At 38.5% G+C, this 18,040-nt stretch overlaps 1 long non-coding RNA gene across 3 annotated transcripts in view; it reads right to left on the bottom strand.

Moving 5' to 3' along the window:
- LOC124878516 overlaps nucleotides 1–18,040 on the bottom strand; it is a 51,521-nt gene that overhangs the window by 23,511 nt on the left and 9,970 nt on the right. For 2 of the 3 annotated variants that reach the window (XR_007040813.1, XR_007040814.1), the window contains exon 2: nucleotides 9,035–9,176. The exons of the other annotated variant lie outside the window; for it this stretch is intronic. This is a non-coding gene — a long non-coding RNA (uncharacterized LOC124878516). The remainder of the gene's footprint in view (nucleotides 1–9,034; nucleotides 9,177–18,040) is intronic. 3 annotated transcript variants of the gene reach the window in all.

Here is an 18,040-nt window from a genome sequence, read left to right as displayed (position 1 = left end):
TAATCAAAGTAAACTGTTATTCTAAACAATGTGGGAATTGACCCATGGTACTCAGTTTTTCTGAGATGAATGCCCTTTAACTAGCATGCACAACACTTGATTTTTCACAAAATGAATGACCTCACTGACTTGACTTCACAAAGCTAATATTTTATTTTATTCCTTTTCATCTAATGAATCAATTACAAAGATTCTGCAGCATGCATTGACTGTTGGCTCCGTTGGTTTTCTATTAATCTTCTACCCTTCATAGTAAATTATTTGCCTTAAAGAACTAAATTGTCTTTTAAAACAGCGCAAAAGTATTCATAACCCGGGCAGATTTAAATTTAAAATTATTTTCATTAAAATCAAAAACTTTGTTTCTGATATAAAATGAGACAGCCGACTCTCAAAAAGTGTATAAAAGTGTGAAGAGCATATTAATTTAAATAAATGATCTATCTTTAATTAAATATCATTAAAAACAGCATGTCAGAAATTAGTTATACTGTTCTTAATAATCAAAGGAGAAATCTTTAACGGATTACAGAAATCACACCCCTTTTGCATGTTTCTTATGGCATTTTGATGATTTATCATTGGTGATGGGCTCCAAGTGTTTGAGGTTGGAATGCCTCCTTGCACTATATATATATATATATATTTTTTTTTTTCACTTATGTATTATTAGCTGTGAGTGCTTTACCTACAGTTTATCCCTCCATTGTAAAAATTGGTGACTGAAATATCTGAAGTAGAAAAAAGGGTTTAGAATGTGTAGCTTTAGTGTAATTTCAGGTTTCATCAATTAAATGTACCTTTTAACATTTTGTTTGGAACAAGCACATCACTGAGCTTCAGTCAGTGCTTTAATATTGTGTTACTGCACTAACATTTCTCATAGATGTGCACCCAAAAACTTTTCCTGGCTCTACACAATAAAGGCCAGGTGTATCCCAGTGCTGTGGCTAAAGGTTTATGACCTTCGGCTCCATCATTTTAACTCACACCATTAGCCTGTGGTCGTTGTTTCAGCTGGTAGGAATGTTGTGGATGTGTACTGGCTTGCTTAAAATGCCTTTTATGACCCTTGTATGCCTGCTGAACACTCACCTACCCAGCATGACACTGGAAATGCTCTGTCACATTATGTTTTCATCCATTCTCTCTGAAAGTCCAGAGGTATTGTTTGTCCTGAAGGCATGAAACCCCCCCAAAAAGTGCATGTCCATTTGAAAATCTACATTCCATCCATTTTCTATACTGGCTTAGGCCTTGCAGGGAAATCAAACAGATCTATGTCCAGACTAGACTGCCTCAATTTTCTTATGCATCTGTTAAGCTACAGCTACAGTTATATACAGGTCCTTCTCAAAATATTAGCATATTGTGATAAAGTTCATTATTTTCCATAATGTCATGATGAAAATTTAACATTCATATATTTTAGATTCATTGCACACTAACTGAAATATTTCAGGTCTTTTATTGTCTTAATACGGATGATTTTGGCATACAGCTCATGAAAACCCAAAATTCCTATCTCACAAAATTAGCATATTTCATCCGACCAATAAAAGAAAAGTGTTTTTAATACAAAAAATATCAACCTTCAAATAATCATGTACAGCTATGCACTCAATACTTGGTCGGGAATCCTTTTGCAGAAATGACTGCTTCAATGCGGCGTGGCATGGAGGCAATCAGCCTGTGGCACTGCTGAGGTCTTATGGAGGCCCAGGATGCTTCGATAGCGGCCTTTAGCTCATCCAGAGTGTTGGGTCTTGAGTCTCTCAACGTTCTCTTCACAATATCCCACAGATTCTCTATGGGGTTCAGGTCAGGAGAGTTGGCAGGCCAATTGAGCACAGTGATACCATGGTCAGTAAACCATTTACCATTGGTTTTGGCACTGTGAGCAGGTGCCAGGTCGTGCTGAAAAATGAAATCTTCATCTCCATAAAGCTTTTCAGCAGATGGAAGCATGAAGTGCTCCAAAATCTCCTGATAGTTAGCTGCATTGACCCTGCCCTTGATAAAACACAGTGGACCAACACCAGCAGCAGACCATCACTGACTGTGGGTACTTGACACTGGACTTCTGGCATTTTGGCATTTCCTTCTCCCCAGTCTTCCTCCAGACTCTGGCACCTTGATTTCCAAATGACATGCAGAATTTGCTTTCATCCAAAAAAAGTACTTTGGACCACTGAGCAACAGTCCAGTGCTGCTTCTCTGTAGCCCAGGTCAGGCGCTTCTTCCGCTGTTTCTGGTTCAAAAGTGGCTTGACCTGGGGAATGTGGCACCTGTAGCCCATTTCCTGCACACGCCTGTGCACGGTGGCTCTGGATGTTTCTACTCCAGACTCAGTCCACTGCTTCCGCAGGTCCCCCAAGGTCTGGAATCGGCCCTTCTCCACAATCTTCCTCAGGGTCCGGTCACCTCTTCTCGTTGTGCAGCGTTTTCTGCCACACTTTTTCCTTCCCACAGACTTCCCACTGAGGTGCCTTGATACAGCACTCTGGGAACAGCCTATTCGTTCAGAAATTTCTTTCTGTGTCTTACCCTCTTGCTTGAGGGTGTCAATAGTGGCCTTCTGGACAGCAGTCAGGTGGGCAGTCTTACCCATGATTGGGGTTTTGAGTGATGAACCAGGCTGGGAGTTTTAAAGGCCTCAGGAATCTTTTGCAGGTGTTTAGAGTTAACTCGTTGATTCAGATGATTAGGTTCATAGCTCGTTTAGGGACCCTTTTAATGATATGCTAATTTTGTGAGATAGGAATTTTGGGTTTTCATGAGCTGTATGCCACAATCATCCATATTAAGACAATAAAAGACCTGAAATATTTCAGTTAGTGTGCAATGAATCTAAAATATATGAATGTTAAATTTTCATCATGACATTATGGAAAATAATGAACTTTATCACAATATGCTAATATTTTGAGAAGGACCTGTATGTCATCCTATCTACCTCATCTGGGTCCACGTAAAGAAGCTAAAATACCCCAAGAGGACCCAGTAGAAGATGCAACATGCCTTAACTGAGAGCTCATGGCTTCTTTCCGTGTTGAAAAATGTATCTATCACCACAAGGAAAAGTGAAACAAAAGGGGACATTTCACATAATGATGGTCATTGCAAAGCCTATCTATCTCTATGTATGGAGTCTGGCTGTCTGGCATACAGAGCACTCCAACACGCAAGGAACACTCCCTCATCCATCCTGCACACAGCAGACCTTGGATTCATTTGCAGCTGAACAATCTACTCCTTCTTTTGGCCTTTCCTGTCCAGACCTACTCGCTGCTGCAATCTGTCTGCTGCGAATGAAGATAAATCGGGCCGTGGTGTTCTCCTTTATCAGTCAACATTGAAGTATCTGAAAGTCTCCAGCTCAGATGGCTGAATAATGTCAGCTTGAGGACCTCTTTCTCCCCCAGCTGGCTGATTTCTTTTATCTTTATCCTCCAGATACATTCCTGAGAACATTCAAGAGCAATAATGACAAGCAGGGAGCTTCAAAGTTAGAGCACACTGATAAAGAAGTGGGCTTTTTATGTCTCAGTGATTCTACAGCAGCAGGTCACATTGGAGACTGTAAGAAATGCTGTGTTAAAACAGCTAAAACAAGTCGACTGGTTCATTTGGAAAGAAGGTTAGAGGAGATCTTCAGGTTAAGATTTTTCAAGCGCTTCGATGTTTAAAAATAAAATATTGATAATGCTAGTAAAAATATGCTATTTAGGTCAGTTTATTTATAAAGTGCCACTATAAAACAAATGTAATTTCAAGGCACTTTGCAAACTTGTCTAACTCATATGGAGTTATACAGAATCCGATTCAGTTCAAATTCAATTCAATCAAACTGGAGATTGGAGTCAGATTTAGGCCAGTTATAAGAAGAAGCAAATGAACGTTTCCAACAGAACTTGCTGTACTTCTCCTTCTAGTTGTCTTTGTCTTTTCTTTTACCCTTTCCCATAAATGTAAGCTTAACACTGGTCACATCAGGCAAAAATGCTTTTAAGCTCTGTTATTGCGGTGCAAGCCAAAAAAAAAAAAAAGAACAAGAAAAAAGTGATATGTTATATTATTTTCAACTGGCATCAAATGTGCTTTCCAGAGGTGTTGTAATGTAACATCTAAAACTCCTTCAACCTTAAACATGTTTTGACAAATCTGGCATGTAGAGACCATTATTGTTTTGTTTTATAAAAGTATGCAGACTCTGATAACACTGTAATCAGTATAATCTTGATGATGCAGACTCTAAACTTAAAAAAAAAAAAGCTTTATGTGGGGAAATGTAACTACTTCTGTCTTTTTGCTGGGTGGAATGATAGGTCTGGCTCTGGATTGGAGTGGATAAATGCAGTGTCAGGAACACTCAAGTCTTATTTTCAAAGCATTTCATGGACTTTAGAAAATCTTGTTGCACTGTACAAAAGACATCCAAACAATACTTTGAGTTTAAGATAACATGCTGTCTATATGTTTATGTGAGTTTTTAAATCATGTCAAAACAAAACTGAGGATAGAGGAAAGTCAGAGCATGGAGATCACTGCAGAAAATCCATATCCCCTTTATGGCCAAAAGTATTGGGTCACATCATCAAATCAATGAATTCTGGTGCTCCAATCACTTCCATGGGTGCAGGTGTATGAAGATAGGTTTGGAAAAACTTGACTGGTCTGCCTTGAGTCCTGACCTCAACCTTTTTGAATACCGTTGGGATGAATTCGAGCGAAGGCTGCAATTCTGGTTTTCTCATTTAACTATCAACACACTCTTAAAAGTAAAGACATTTACAGAATAGCTAAAGTTGCTATTGCTGGTCACTTTAAAGATTAACGGCTTGTAGTAACCAAATTATTTGCAGCAATAAAAATAGGCGACGTTATTACGGATTCTGTTGCACCTCTAATAAACACATGAATAACAACTCGTGACATTAATCGTTCAGCTGGAAATTCATTCCATATTTAAATGACATGCAAAGGATACACTTTGCTGAGAAAAGACTTCAGAGTCCAAATGGCACTTTCTGCATGGCCTGATTTCTCAATCAAGCTTCTCTCAACTGCCTGGACAGTTAGGCAACATGCAAGGCCTGATTTACACATCTTCCATTTCCACCACTCACCATCTTCCTGTACCTGACAGGAGCAGCTGAACCTCATGACATATAGGCCATGTCATTTCCAAGATTCCTGCAGCACTGCACTGCTCTCAGCTTTTATGTCATCACTCAATATGATGGCCTAATTTTACCATCCCAGAGATGCTTGTGTCCATCCCTGTGTGGATACATATATCTATATATAGAGTAAGTTGACTTTTAGTGCAGCTACTTTTTACTAGTTCTCTACTCTATAAAAGTTTTAGAGAATTAGATTATTTAAAACAATGTATGTCTTATAAAACAGACTACATTAAGTAAACTAAACATAAAATCAATGATCCATCAAATATTTTGCATCCTGTAGAATCCTAGTATTTCACACATTCAAATGAAAACTAGTATAAACAGATTCAGAAGTTGGAAAGAAAACAGCTTGCTGCTGTCTGTGGCATCAGTATCTACCAACCAAAAATACGTCTCATGGTAGGAAATGGTCATTATAGCATTGTTGTGTCAGATGCAATGCAACTTGTTGTAGGTAACTTTTTAACTTCCAATCCACCAGCCATGCACAAACCACCACCGACCCTCCAAGGTCTTGTTAAGGCTATGGAATGAGCTGCACAACCCTCTGGGTAATGGGCTGGAGATGTGCTGGAAGGAAACTCAAGCCCTCTTGCCATTTCTGGGCAGAGTACAGCATGCCACGCTCAGTGTCAATGACAAAAGTAGACAGGCGGCAAGCACTGATGCATAAAACATTAGCCTCAGAAAGGTAGTGCAGCAAAGTCAATTATAAGTTCTTAAGAATGTTTGAAAAAGTTGCTTCAGCAGCAATTATAAAATTGGGGCTTGGCTCACAAATACAAATGCAAGTGTAAATTGCTATTGTTTAAACCAGCACTACTTGCTGGTATCCTGTATCCTGTGAGAAAAAAGTAGCAAACAGACTGAGCTCCAGTAGATTCTGTGGAGAAACCCATGCAGCTGCTGATCTTTTCATCATAAAATAACATAATTTAGTGAAATATGGCTTTGCTAAGAAGTGCTAACTCTCGGCCAAAAGACATTTAAACAAGCATGTGTCCAAACTACTGTGTAGTTCACAAAGAAAAAACAGTGTTGTATAAATTCAGACGAGAACGAGTTCTTTTGGTTGAAACCATCTGGGAGTCATTTGCAGGGGAACTTCTGGTATTGATTCCAAGGGGGCCTGTTTTTGATGTGCAGATAGGCACGGTACACAGTTTGGTCACCATGAAAATATTCCAAGATAAATGCGACGCTGTCACCGTAATTGTGTGGAAAAAAGTCTAACCTAAACCATGAACATAGTAAAATTATTTTTATAGCGTTTTACTGTACGTCGACACAAAATGTGGGGGAATAACGTTTTCCATGTTTTCCAATCACTTCATTTCAGATCCACAAAATAAAAGAGAAAGTATCTTCAATAATATATGTCTATAAAAACAAAAACAGATTTTCGATGCCAAGGTATTTCAGTTACCTAAAAAATAAGCAAATGCAAACCAACTGTGCTGCGTTAGGACAGTGAATTTTCCCCACAAAGAAGGAGCTTTAATGCTTGGCTTTCTCTTCTATGTGGATCAGATAGTTTAGGGGCCTTTTAGGGAAAAATACGGTAAGGTAACAACACAAGGCTCAACTTTAAAAAACAGTCAAAATAATGTTTTAAAAAGGTTCCCTGTCTTCTCATATATTGCTGATCTTAAGGTGAACAAACAGAAACTTGAGAAAAACTCTCATCATTGTACTTTTCTTCCTAAATAACTCATTATTTAATAAATCTGTTAAGCACTATTTACACACAACACAATTACTATTGCTTTACAGAAAGAATGAAAGAAAGACAAACAAATTAAAGGAAACAATTGAATGAAAAATAATAGTAAACAGGCATAACATTAGGCAGTACATAAAAACAAAGAAAGTTTAAAATGCAAATCTAAAAGATATAGTTAAGACCCAATGAGACGTTAACTGATTAAGTAATGTTTTAATTGTATGGGAAAGCTGTAGTAAACAGTAATATTTTCAATCCTGACATGAAGCTAAGACTTTCTGCACATCTCAGGTTTCCAGGCAGTTCTTGTTTAGCTCTGGTCCTGAGTAAACAGGTCTCTAATGACCTGAGGGTTCTACTTGGTTCACAGCTGTCCAGCAACTCTGAAATTCATGTAGGCTTAAGACCATTCAGGAATTTATGCAACAATAATGAGCTCTTAAAATCTATCCTTATGCAAACTGAGAGCCAGTTAAGGGCTGGTGAAATGTAATCTATTTTCCTGGTGTTGGTAGGGATTCTGGCAGCAGCAGTTTGGATGAACCCAAGCTGGATGATTGCTTTTGTTACAGAGAGTGGAAAATACACTATTATCAATAATTCAATAAAAACAATATGCTAGTTGTCTGGTGTTCTTCTTGATAGGAAATTGTTTATATATTGTATTTTTGAACAGGATGGTTGGTTGATATTGTGATAAACTTTATGTGGAAGTCCAAATTTGCGTTCATAAGTCCATAACAACATGTGGTTATCTTGCAGGCTTTGTGATCTTTAGCCTCATTCAACCTTGCTGATTGTTGATCTCTAGCCTTGCATTTTGGAGACCATAAACAGTGACTTTCGTCTTTTCAGCCTGAAGTTGGACAAAATACCAACTTAACCACTTATAGATAGTATACTGTAGGCAACTGTTATGTGGCAAAACAGGAACATCAATTTATCAAATCAGCATATAGATGTTTTTAAACACCATAACCAAAGAAAGTGGAAGCAAATAGATGATGAACAAAATAGATATAAATAGATAGATGAGATAGGAGCTTTGATGAACCCACATGTGTTATTTGTTCTCTCAGATTTATAAATATTACATGAGACCAAGTAGTCCTGGATTGCCAAATAAAAGAAAAAAGCATCGGTATTTTTTTTTTTTTTTGTTGTTGTGTCAAGTGTGCATTGCTACCGTGTTTGTCACAGTGAAATCAAATGTACACCATCATTAGTATGTCCCTGGACCCTTCAAAATACGGTTTTTGCTAAAACTAAATGTTTATGCATAAGACACACAGAGAAAATACTTTTCCACCAACAGCACAGGAAATTACTCCTGATTATGATGAGGGGCAATTATTAAAATAATACTGCTCTCTCACAAGTAAACATATCTGGGATCTCATAGTCTGCTCTTAAAAACATGGGCGATTTACAGCAATGCCCTCAGCAGGTTTGCTTTACTGAGATTACAATCTGAGCAGCTATGCCATTTACTTCAGATGGTTGGTAAATTACAAGGAAAACAAAGCGCACACACCCGTGTAGCAACATGCAGACACTTTGGCACCGTTACATATAGCTGGCGCTTTATAAGAACACCTCCAGTATTCCTGAACCAAACGGTATATGGACATTACTGACATAAAGCACCAGAATGAAAGGTTGTGGCAGATTTCCACAGACAAAGGTTCTTGCTCTTTTTAAAGTCAAAAAGAAACAGCAGAGACTGGAGTCGTTTGTGTATTCTCTGTGGCTCAAAACTACCCTTAGGCTTAAGTGGCTTCTTGGCAGATTGAAAAATAGTCCTCCAAACTTAGCAAGCGCTTTAATCTTGTGGCTTTTCAAGAAATAGGCAGATTCAGCTTTTCCTCAAAGGACAGTTAAATGGTCATATTAACAGAGAGTTTATTATAGCAAAGAAAACCGACACAATTTGGACAGTTCTACCCAGATATAGTTATAAAAAGTTAGCTTTGCAGTAAGAAAAATGAGACTGCTTTCAAATAAGTGGACACAGAAAGGCAGTGATGAAGCCTGCAAACATTTCTTTCCCTTTGAGAAACTTGAAGAAGTGAAATAAAAGCATCTGTGCAGAAGCGACAGCTTTTATTGTTTCCAGCACCTTGAAGGAGGTGTCCTCTTTGAACAGTAAAAAAGCTCGCTGTAGCTTCTCCCCTAGCTTCACAGGTCTCTTTCAAGCTGTAACTTCAGTCTACAGGCAGCTGCACACCCGCATGAAACCGCCTCCATGAGTTCTCTGCTGCCTGCATCCATTAGAGAGACAGAAAGATTGATGCAATGTAGGTTACTGGCATCCACCAAAGGTTATATATTACATTAACTTATTAATCAGGGCAGACGATACTATAGATAAACAGACACCACTTTCATATATAATGCTTTCACTGCTTGGCGCTTGGGCTTCTGCAACAAGAGGTAAAAAATGGAGGGATGTTATCTTTAGGGACAGATCAACAGGGGTTGGACAATGAAACTGAAACACCTGGTTTTAGACCACAATAATTTATTAGTATGGTCTAGGGCCTCCTTTTGTGGTCAATACAGCATCAATTCGTCTTGGGAATGACATATACAAGTCCTGCACAGTGGTCAGAGGGATTTTAAGCCATTCTTCTTGCAGGATAGTGGCCAGGTCACTACGTGATACTGGTGGAGGAAAACGTTTCCTGACTCGCTCCTCCAAAACACCCCAAAGTGGCTCAATAATATTTAGATCTGGTGACTGTGCAGGCCATGGGAGATGTTCAACTTCACTTTCATGTTCATCAAACCAATCTTTCACCAGTCTTGCTGTGTGAATTGGTGCATTGTCATCCTGATACACGGCACCGCCTTCAGGATACAATGTTTGAACCATTGGATGCACATGGTCCTCAAGAATGGTTCGGTAGTCTTTGGCAGCCCATCTAGCACAAGTATTGGGCCAAGGGAATGCCATGATATGGCAGCCCAAACCATCACTGATCCACCCCCATGCTTCACTCTGGGCATGCAACAGTCTGGGTGGTACGCTTCTTTGGGGCTTCTCCACACCGTAACTCTCCCGGATGTGGGGAAAACAGTAAAGGTGGACTCATCAGAGAACAATACATGTTTCACATTGTCCACAGCCCAAGATTTGCGCTCCTTCCACCATTGAAACCGACGTTTGGCATTGGCATGAGTGACCAAAGGTTTGGCTATAGCACCCCCGGCCATGTATATTGACCCTGTGGAGCTCCCGACGGACAGTTCTGGTGGAAACAGGAGAGTTGAGGTGCACATTTAATTCTGCCGTGATTTGGGCAGCCGTGGTTTTATGTTTTTTGGATACAATCCGGGTTAGCACCCGAACAACCCTTTCAGACAGCTTCTTCTTGCGTCCACAGTTAATCCTGTTGGATGTGGTTCGTCCTTCTTGGTGGTATGCTGACATTACCCTGGATACTGTGGCTCTTGATACATCACAAAGACTTGCTGTCTTGGTCACAGATGCGCCAGCAAGACGTGCACCAACAATTTGTCCTCTTTTGAACTCTGGTATGTCACCCATAATTTTGTGTGCATTTCAATATTTTGAGCAAAACTGTGCTCTTACCCTGCTAATTGAACCTTCACACTCTGCTCTTACTGGTGCAATGTGCAATCAATGAAGACTGGCTACCAGGCTGGTCCAATTTAGCCATGAAACCTACCACACTAAAATGACAGGTGCTTCAGTTTCATTGTCCAACCCCTGTATATATCTTTGTAATTTTCACTGAAGAAAAATGTATTCAGTATCCATGTTCCAGGACAAGAGGAAACATGTCACCAATAGCAAAGGTGCTTTTGGCCCCAGCTACACAACTCCAGATATTTTTCTCATTCGGAGAAAATGTGTCTGTTATGGCACTATTAAGATATATAAATTATTTGAATAATCATTAAGCAACCCATCTCTTGATCAATGAAAAATCTGGAGGGTGAATCATAACCTATGACAGGAAGCTATCTTTCTCACATAAAAAGAAGAATCCGTAGATTTCTGTATATTTGTCAGGATTTGATTGTTGAATCACCACAGATAATCAACACTTCAATGTACGGGTGAGGGTTTGTGAAAATCATATAACTTTCCCACTTTGATTTGTGACTTTCAATGAGTTTTCTGTTATTTGTTTAACTACAAATGTGGAAGTTTAAACTTGAGAGTGAAAATGAATTAGCACATCATTAAACTACATCCTTCAACCAATCATTTAGTGCCAATGTATACAAATACAACAAACTGAAAAAAATCAGTGGGAATAATGTTTGAAAAATGTCTTTTAGTATTGGTGTACTTACTATGATATACTAAATAAATATGAAAGTTAAACATAACAGGAAGTGCTAACATTATTTAATGTACACAATGAGCAACTTTGTGTCTCTTAGCTTGAGAGCAGGTTCTGCTCCAAAAGAGATGGGATGTTTTGTAATGACCAGGTGCCAATTCATACCCGCCTTAGGGATGTTTTATCAATGCAAAAATGGTAATTATAAAACCTTTAGAATATAATTTACAACTTCAATAAATTACATTTAAGATATGAGCGGTTTTATAATTGTCCTTTTCCATAAAACGTCAAAAACACTTAATTATCATGAAAAAGATAACTGATAGACAATGTCAAAAGTACAGTTATGAAATAGTTTGTTTTAACATGCACAAAACAGTCACAGGTGATGATGAAATTGTATTCTGTGGGTATACATTTGTAATCTGAGTAGGGCTGAAACAATTAATCAAATTAATCATGACTGATCGATTATTTAAATAATCATCAACTAATTTAGTAATCAAATAATTGTTAACTGGAGTATACAGACTCTAAAACATGCCATTAGCTGAAGGAACAATCCTCTCCGAGCAGTAATTCAGACAAACTACAAAAAATATGAAAAGTTTGCATTTAATATGAAGAAATGTCTTTGTCTGTAAATATGCATTATCTAATACTCCTCTAGTAGCATAGTTTTAGCTTCACCTGGATGAAATTCTGTGAAAAATCTCCTATTAAGCACCTTTTGTTATCTGATTATTAATCAGTTATTCTGAAAAATTGTTGACAGTTTAATTGATTAGCTAAATAATCGTTAGTTGCTGCCCTAGTATAGAGGTGAATTGACGTTGAACTAAAGTTCATTATGTGTGGCTTGTACACCTGTGAAGGCACAATCAGAGCTAAGCCAATTTATCCAATGCTCCAAATGATGTTTGTTAACGTAAAACCCTAATTGTTTATTTTATTTTTAAAGGAAAGGCAAACTATACTGTGCATTTAACAATTTTTCCTTCATTTTTAGAAATCTTTTCCAGGAAAGGGGTTGTGTTTGTTATTGAAATCACTGACCATCCAGCACTACTATGAAGGTGGAAAACAGAATACCTTCATTGCTGGGGACAGATAGTTGGAATGAGGGGATGGGGGAGAGGGGTGTCAGTGTGTGTGAGAGTGTTAATGAGAGTGAAAATGAATGAGTGATAGAGAGTGATAGATAGCTGGAAAGGTAGAGGATGCAGCTGTAGCCTGGCTCTGTGATTGCAGGGGCCCAGATAGATGAGGGCTGACAACACAATTACCATCAAATATAGAGAGAGTGATCACTGCATCCATATGACATAACCTTATGATTTCAAACCACTCTTAAAAACTCTAAATAAAAACATTCCATACAAATAGAACAACTCATGAAAAATGCCTGATTGTGAAGCTTTTATGATGATGTCCAGTTTTTCATTGAAACACTCCTGTTTACAATAGCTAAAGAGATTTGGTATCTGGATTGCAAGAAACCTGATATTAGGAATCCCTCCTCCTCATTCCACCCAAATAAAGCACCACCCAACCCCCACCCCATCTGCCCTGGAAGCTTGCAGCCAGCAATGTTTCAAGACTGTACTTTAGTCAGACCAACAATTGTGGCAAACTTTTATCTAGTTTAGACTAACAGTTCCACATTGTCTCTCCAGAAAGAGTATTTAACCAGTGACTAATAAAACCTATTTTCTACTTAACTACATCTGCCAATGAACAGCAAGGATTTGTTAATTTAAGAGTACAATACAATCTTTAGTTAGCTGACTAAGAATGTCAACTAACTAAATATAGTATAAATATCTATGGCAAATGTCAAATTAAAATATCTCAAAAATCTACTATAAAAAAGTGTTGAAAATTTGCTAACTTTTTTCCATATTAATGGAGCTTCGTGATTAAGAACATTCATCTTCTCAACCATGTGAAGAACTAAGCTGTGTTTGCTATGAATGTGACCCAGACTTGCTGTCTCTTGGGAGGTGGATCGACCCCATGAGTCCTGGGCCTCAAAAACGTATTAAAATGTTATCAGTCTTCTGCCAAATCAGTTTAATTGTGTGGCGTTTCCTGACGTTTGTCTTGTAGGACATATTAGGGAAAGAAAATCTAAACAAGACTGAAGTTTTAGATCCACATGAACAATCACAGAACAAATGGAGCGACGACAAAATGCTTAAGAAGTTGTTTTCATCCCAAGGCAATAAAATTAACCTGCACTGAGTCAACAGTTTTTGGAAGTATGGGAGATGTGGAATTCCAGTATGTATTATTAAAATTAAAATTGATTATTAAAGGTTGTTTTATATGGGGTTTATAGGGTGCAAAAATGTAATTGCATTTTAAATATTTTTAACACTATTTTGAGTTTAAACACTTAAAGTTGCACTTTGAATCTTCTTGTATACCGGACAATAATAATAAAGTATCTACCCACTTACCTTCCTATTAACTATAATTTGTTATTAGGTACACCTGTTTAATTGCCTGCTAACATTGTTTTAGGCGTCTAGACAGCTTGGTGAAGGCAACTTGCTGACGTTCAATTCAAGCATCAGAAAATAGGGAACACTTATTTAAGTGTCTTTAAACATACCCTAGTTGTTGTTGGTGGTGCTAGAATTTAAGGAACTGCTGAATGAAGGGATTTTTATACACAACAATTTCTTTTGTCTACTGTAAGTGGTCCAAAGAAGAGAAAATATCCAGTGAACAACAGTTGTGTCAATGAAAATGCTTTGATGATGTCAGAGGACAAAGAAGAATAGGCTGACTGGTAGAAATGCACCAGTAGCTCAAATAATCACTTGTTACAACCAAAGTATGCCAATTTCCATCTCTAAAGACCACATCGGGTGCCAATCTTGTCAGCTAAGTCTAGGAACCTGAAGCTACAGGCACAGGGCACCAACATTGGACAATAAGACAATGGACAAAGGTTTCCTGATATGAACTTTGGTCAGGTCAGAATTTGACATAGAGAAAATGAAAGAGTCGATGTATCCTGTCTCATATAAACACTTCAGGCTGGTGGTGGTGTCCTGGCATGGGGGATATTTGCTTGGCACACTTTGGGCCACATTGAGTATTATTTAAATGCCACAGCCTACTTGATTATTGTTGCTGACCATATACATCACTTTACTTGTAAAGCTGAAGGTTGCCTGTCAATCCTAACGTAAACATCTATAACAGTGGCATTAAACAAAAAAATAGCCACATTATTAAAAGCATTACCTGTACTTTGACATCTTGCAGCTTGTTGCTGCTGTACCTGACTATATAAAACCATAAATGTAAGTCTGGTCACTGAGCACAAAAATTACCAAACCTTACAGTTTTTTTTCCAATCAAACAACTAGAATATAATTAAGATGGATGTAAAGCCATTTCCAAGATATGCATTTAACTGCCATTGCTTAGTTGTATCTCTGTTTACAATGTAAAAATTCATCAAAGATAAAAAAAGAAATGATCTGAAACTAAATGTATTTTCTTCACCTTGCTACCCAGGAGCTGTGCTCAGTGAGCAGCATATGCATGTTTCTCCAGTCTGGACATGAGTTAAAGCAGCTATAATGCGGTTGCTGTTTAAATTTTATCACTCCACTTATAGTTAAAACCATAACAATTGCATAGGAACTGGTTCATAATTCACTGATCAAGGGGAAAGTAGAGACGAGAGAATGAATGCAGTGGGAAACATGCACCCAATACGGTAAAGCAAGGGTTTATGAAGAGCCTATACCCCCAGCAGGAGGTGTTTTATTAGCACCGTTTAAATGACTGGCTTGTTAAACATCAAGCAGCAGGCGGGCAGCCAGGCGACTGTGGCCGCAGGATCAGCTGCATTGCTCCAATGCTGGCTATTATCACCCTCTTCTGAGCTTTATTTGACATGCTAGTGTGTGGACAGGGTTGTTTTGAGACACAATAATCACTTTAACTTTAGCTGAAACCCTAGAGTCCCACCTGTTAGTGAAAGTCAGGACCTAGGTGGTCTGAGGTTCTTCAGCGAGTTCTTGATGTGAGACAGACAAAAAAGTCAAGAATGACAAATGCAGAAAATCTGCATTAATTCATTTGGGTATTTCTACACACCCAAAAAACATCAAAATATGTTTGTTTTGCATCCCACGTAAATTAGTTTTAACATTTTAATAGACTCCCTTGAGTCTCAAGGAATATATAGCAATAAACATATGCTCCCCACATATCAATATAATCAAACAAAATATTAAACAATAATGCATTCTATTGGTCAGGTCTTTTGGTCAGGTCTTTGGTGAGGTCTTTAAAGGGCATGTTCATTTTTAGGGGGATGTGTGTGAAGTACCTAATGAATAGTCAGGGTCTTACCGTTCATTGTGTTGCAAAACAGATTTTGTTCTGCAGACACCATCACTATCTGACAGTCTAAGGGCGCATTCGCACTGCTTGACCAGTCCAGATCGGCAGGGATCGGCAAAGTAAAAAAAGGAACAGCTTCAACTGGCCCAGATTGCTTTCATTCAGAGATTTTTAGACTGAACCAAACAATGTCATGCAGTTGCAAGAGATTGCTTTGGAACCGCATTGCTCCAGAATTGCACTGATTGGCTTTGACTAATTTGGTGTTCAAATGTGGTTGTGCTTTTACTATGTTTTTGTTTTTCTTCTTTCTCTCCTCAAATGCGCTGCTCTTATGTCACATCGTATGGTATGCCAGGAACGGTATGCATTCATACAGCAAACGATCCTCTCCAGGGTCTGGCTAAACCGTGCCAAGACTGACAGTTATAACGGTGCCAGGGTGCAGTTCTCTGGTACATTTTAGGGTCCAGGATGGGTTCTGCAGTTCACACCGGCACCCCCTCTCTTTTTCAATGGTTATGGTCAATCTGACAGAGAGAGGTATCCCGATCATTGTGGTTTTTAGTATAACAATGGCCACCAGTGGGCTCTAGATGGACAAACTGTCTACTTTTAAGGCTAGGCTTAAAACTTTCCTTTTTGATAAAGCTTATAGTTAGAGTGGCTTAGGTTATCCTGAGCTATCTCTGTTTTTATGCTGCTATAGGCTTAGGCTGCTGGAGGACATAATGACCACTTTCACCCTCTTCGCTACATTCTCACACTACTCTCTAATTCTGCATTATTTGCTGTTATTTCAGTTTTTAACTTTATGTTCTCTCTCTTTTCTCTGCCTAGAAGCTACACCTGGCCTGACTCTGTGTCTACCTGTGACACCTTTCTGAAGAGGGGCATCGTCCAAGCTTCTGCTGGCAACTTCTTAATGCTCACCTTGTACAGATGATCCACTTGGCCCTGTCTTTCTCTCTCCTAGACATGGCAATTGACTGAGCTTAACTGTAACTAACTATATGTGCTCTCTTTCAGACTCTAATCTTGAAAACTGGCTCAGAGTTGATCTGTTCTTTCTTTCTAGGTGAAACGACTAAAGGAGCTACATCCACTAACATTTACTTCTCCTTACCATAGAAAGTACTCCTGGATCAGTGCTTCTTTGTTCTCTTTGTGTCTCTGCTCTGTTCTCTCAAACCCCCAGTCGGTCGTGGCAGATGGCCGCTCACACTGAGCCTGGTTCTGCTGGAGGTTTCTTCCTGTTAAAAGGGAGTTTTTCATCTCTACTGTCGCTACATGCATGCTCAGTATGAGGGATTGCTGCAAAGTCAACGCCAGTGACTGTCCACTGTCTCTACATGCTCATCCAGGCGGAGTGAATGCTGCAAGTCACTGACTGGATGCAATCTGCTGGATTTCCTTAGACAGAAAAACTTTTTATCCAATTTGAATTAATAACTGAATCTGACTGCACTGTTCTTCTTTTACAGCATATGTAAAAATCTGGTTTCAACTGCACTTTTCTGCTACTTCCAACCTTTTTGATGCAGCACTGGATCAAAGGATGCAACTTTTGGCACTTTATCATATGCTTTCTCCAGTTCCATTAAGACACAATTTATCTTGTGTTATATCTTATTTTTGCCTTCCCATCAACACTTACAAAAGAAACATCATATCTGCAGAACTCAGCATGAAACCGTACCACACTAATACTGAATGATGATTGCAACTATATGAAAAGATATTTCGAAGGCTTTCACTCCTACTTCCATTCCTGTTCCTACTTTCTTATGATTAAGTTTATGATTACATTTTCATATTTCGTTTAATAGCAAATATGAGGGCATAATTCCCATCAAATTGTCTTGTCTTGGTGTTAATGTTAGGTGTTAAAGTAAGAAATAAATGGCACAAGTCACAAGGCATGAACAAGTTGCACATAATTCTAACTTGTCCTAATCCTTTTTTGGAAATGTTTTTATGTTTATAAATAACTGTGACAAGATGTTAACTGTAAAACTGAAGAAACCTTTTGAATAGCTCTCTTAACTTGCTGGTTGCCCCAAAAGGAAAGTGAAGAAGAATTTACAAACACTTCAGAAGTGCAATGTCTGAGATCACACACAGACAGCAGATCTTGAAGCTAACAAACCTCTGAAATTCCCTGAAGACAACTTATCTCTGTGATAACTCAAACAACACGCTGGATTTAGAAACCTTATCATGAAATTCACCTGTGACTCTCTAAATAAAGCCGTGTTTCTCTGATGGACACACTCTAGGAATGCAAAGCTATGCTTTGTTCTCCTAGTTACAGTGAATACTTAGGGGGTGGTCTGCTGTGTTTATCAAAACTGTTCAATTTTATCACTGTTTTCCATGCCAGAGCCTGAAATAACTCCTGCTGTTCTTTGATTAAAAAGGAATAAGTATGGTGT

The sequence above is a fragment of the Girardinichthys multiradiatus genome, chromosome 12 (genome assembly GCF_021462225.1).
Source record: "Girardinichthys multiradiatus isolate DD_20200921_A chromosome 12, DD_fGirMul_XY1, whole genome shotgun sequence".
Taxonomy (NCBI): Eukaryota; Metazoa; Chordata; class Actinopteri; order Cyprinodontiformes; family Goodeidae; genus Girardinichthys; species Girardinichthys multiradiatus.
The sequence above is the reverse complement of the archived record's forward strand: the minus strand, read 5'-3'. Positions and strand labels throughout refer to the sequence as shown.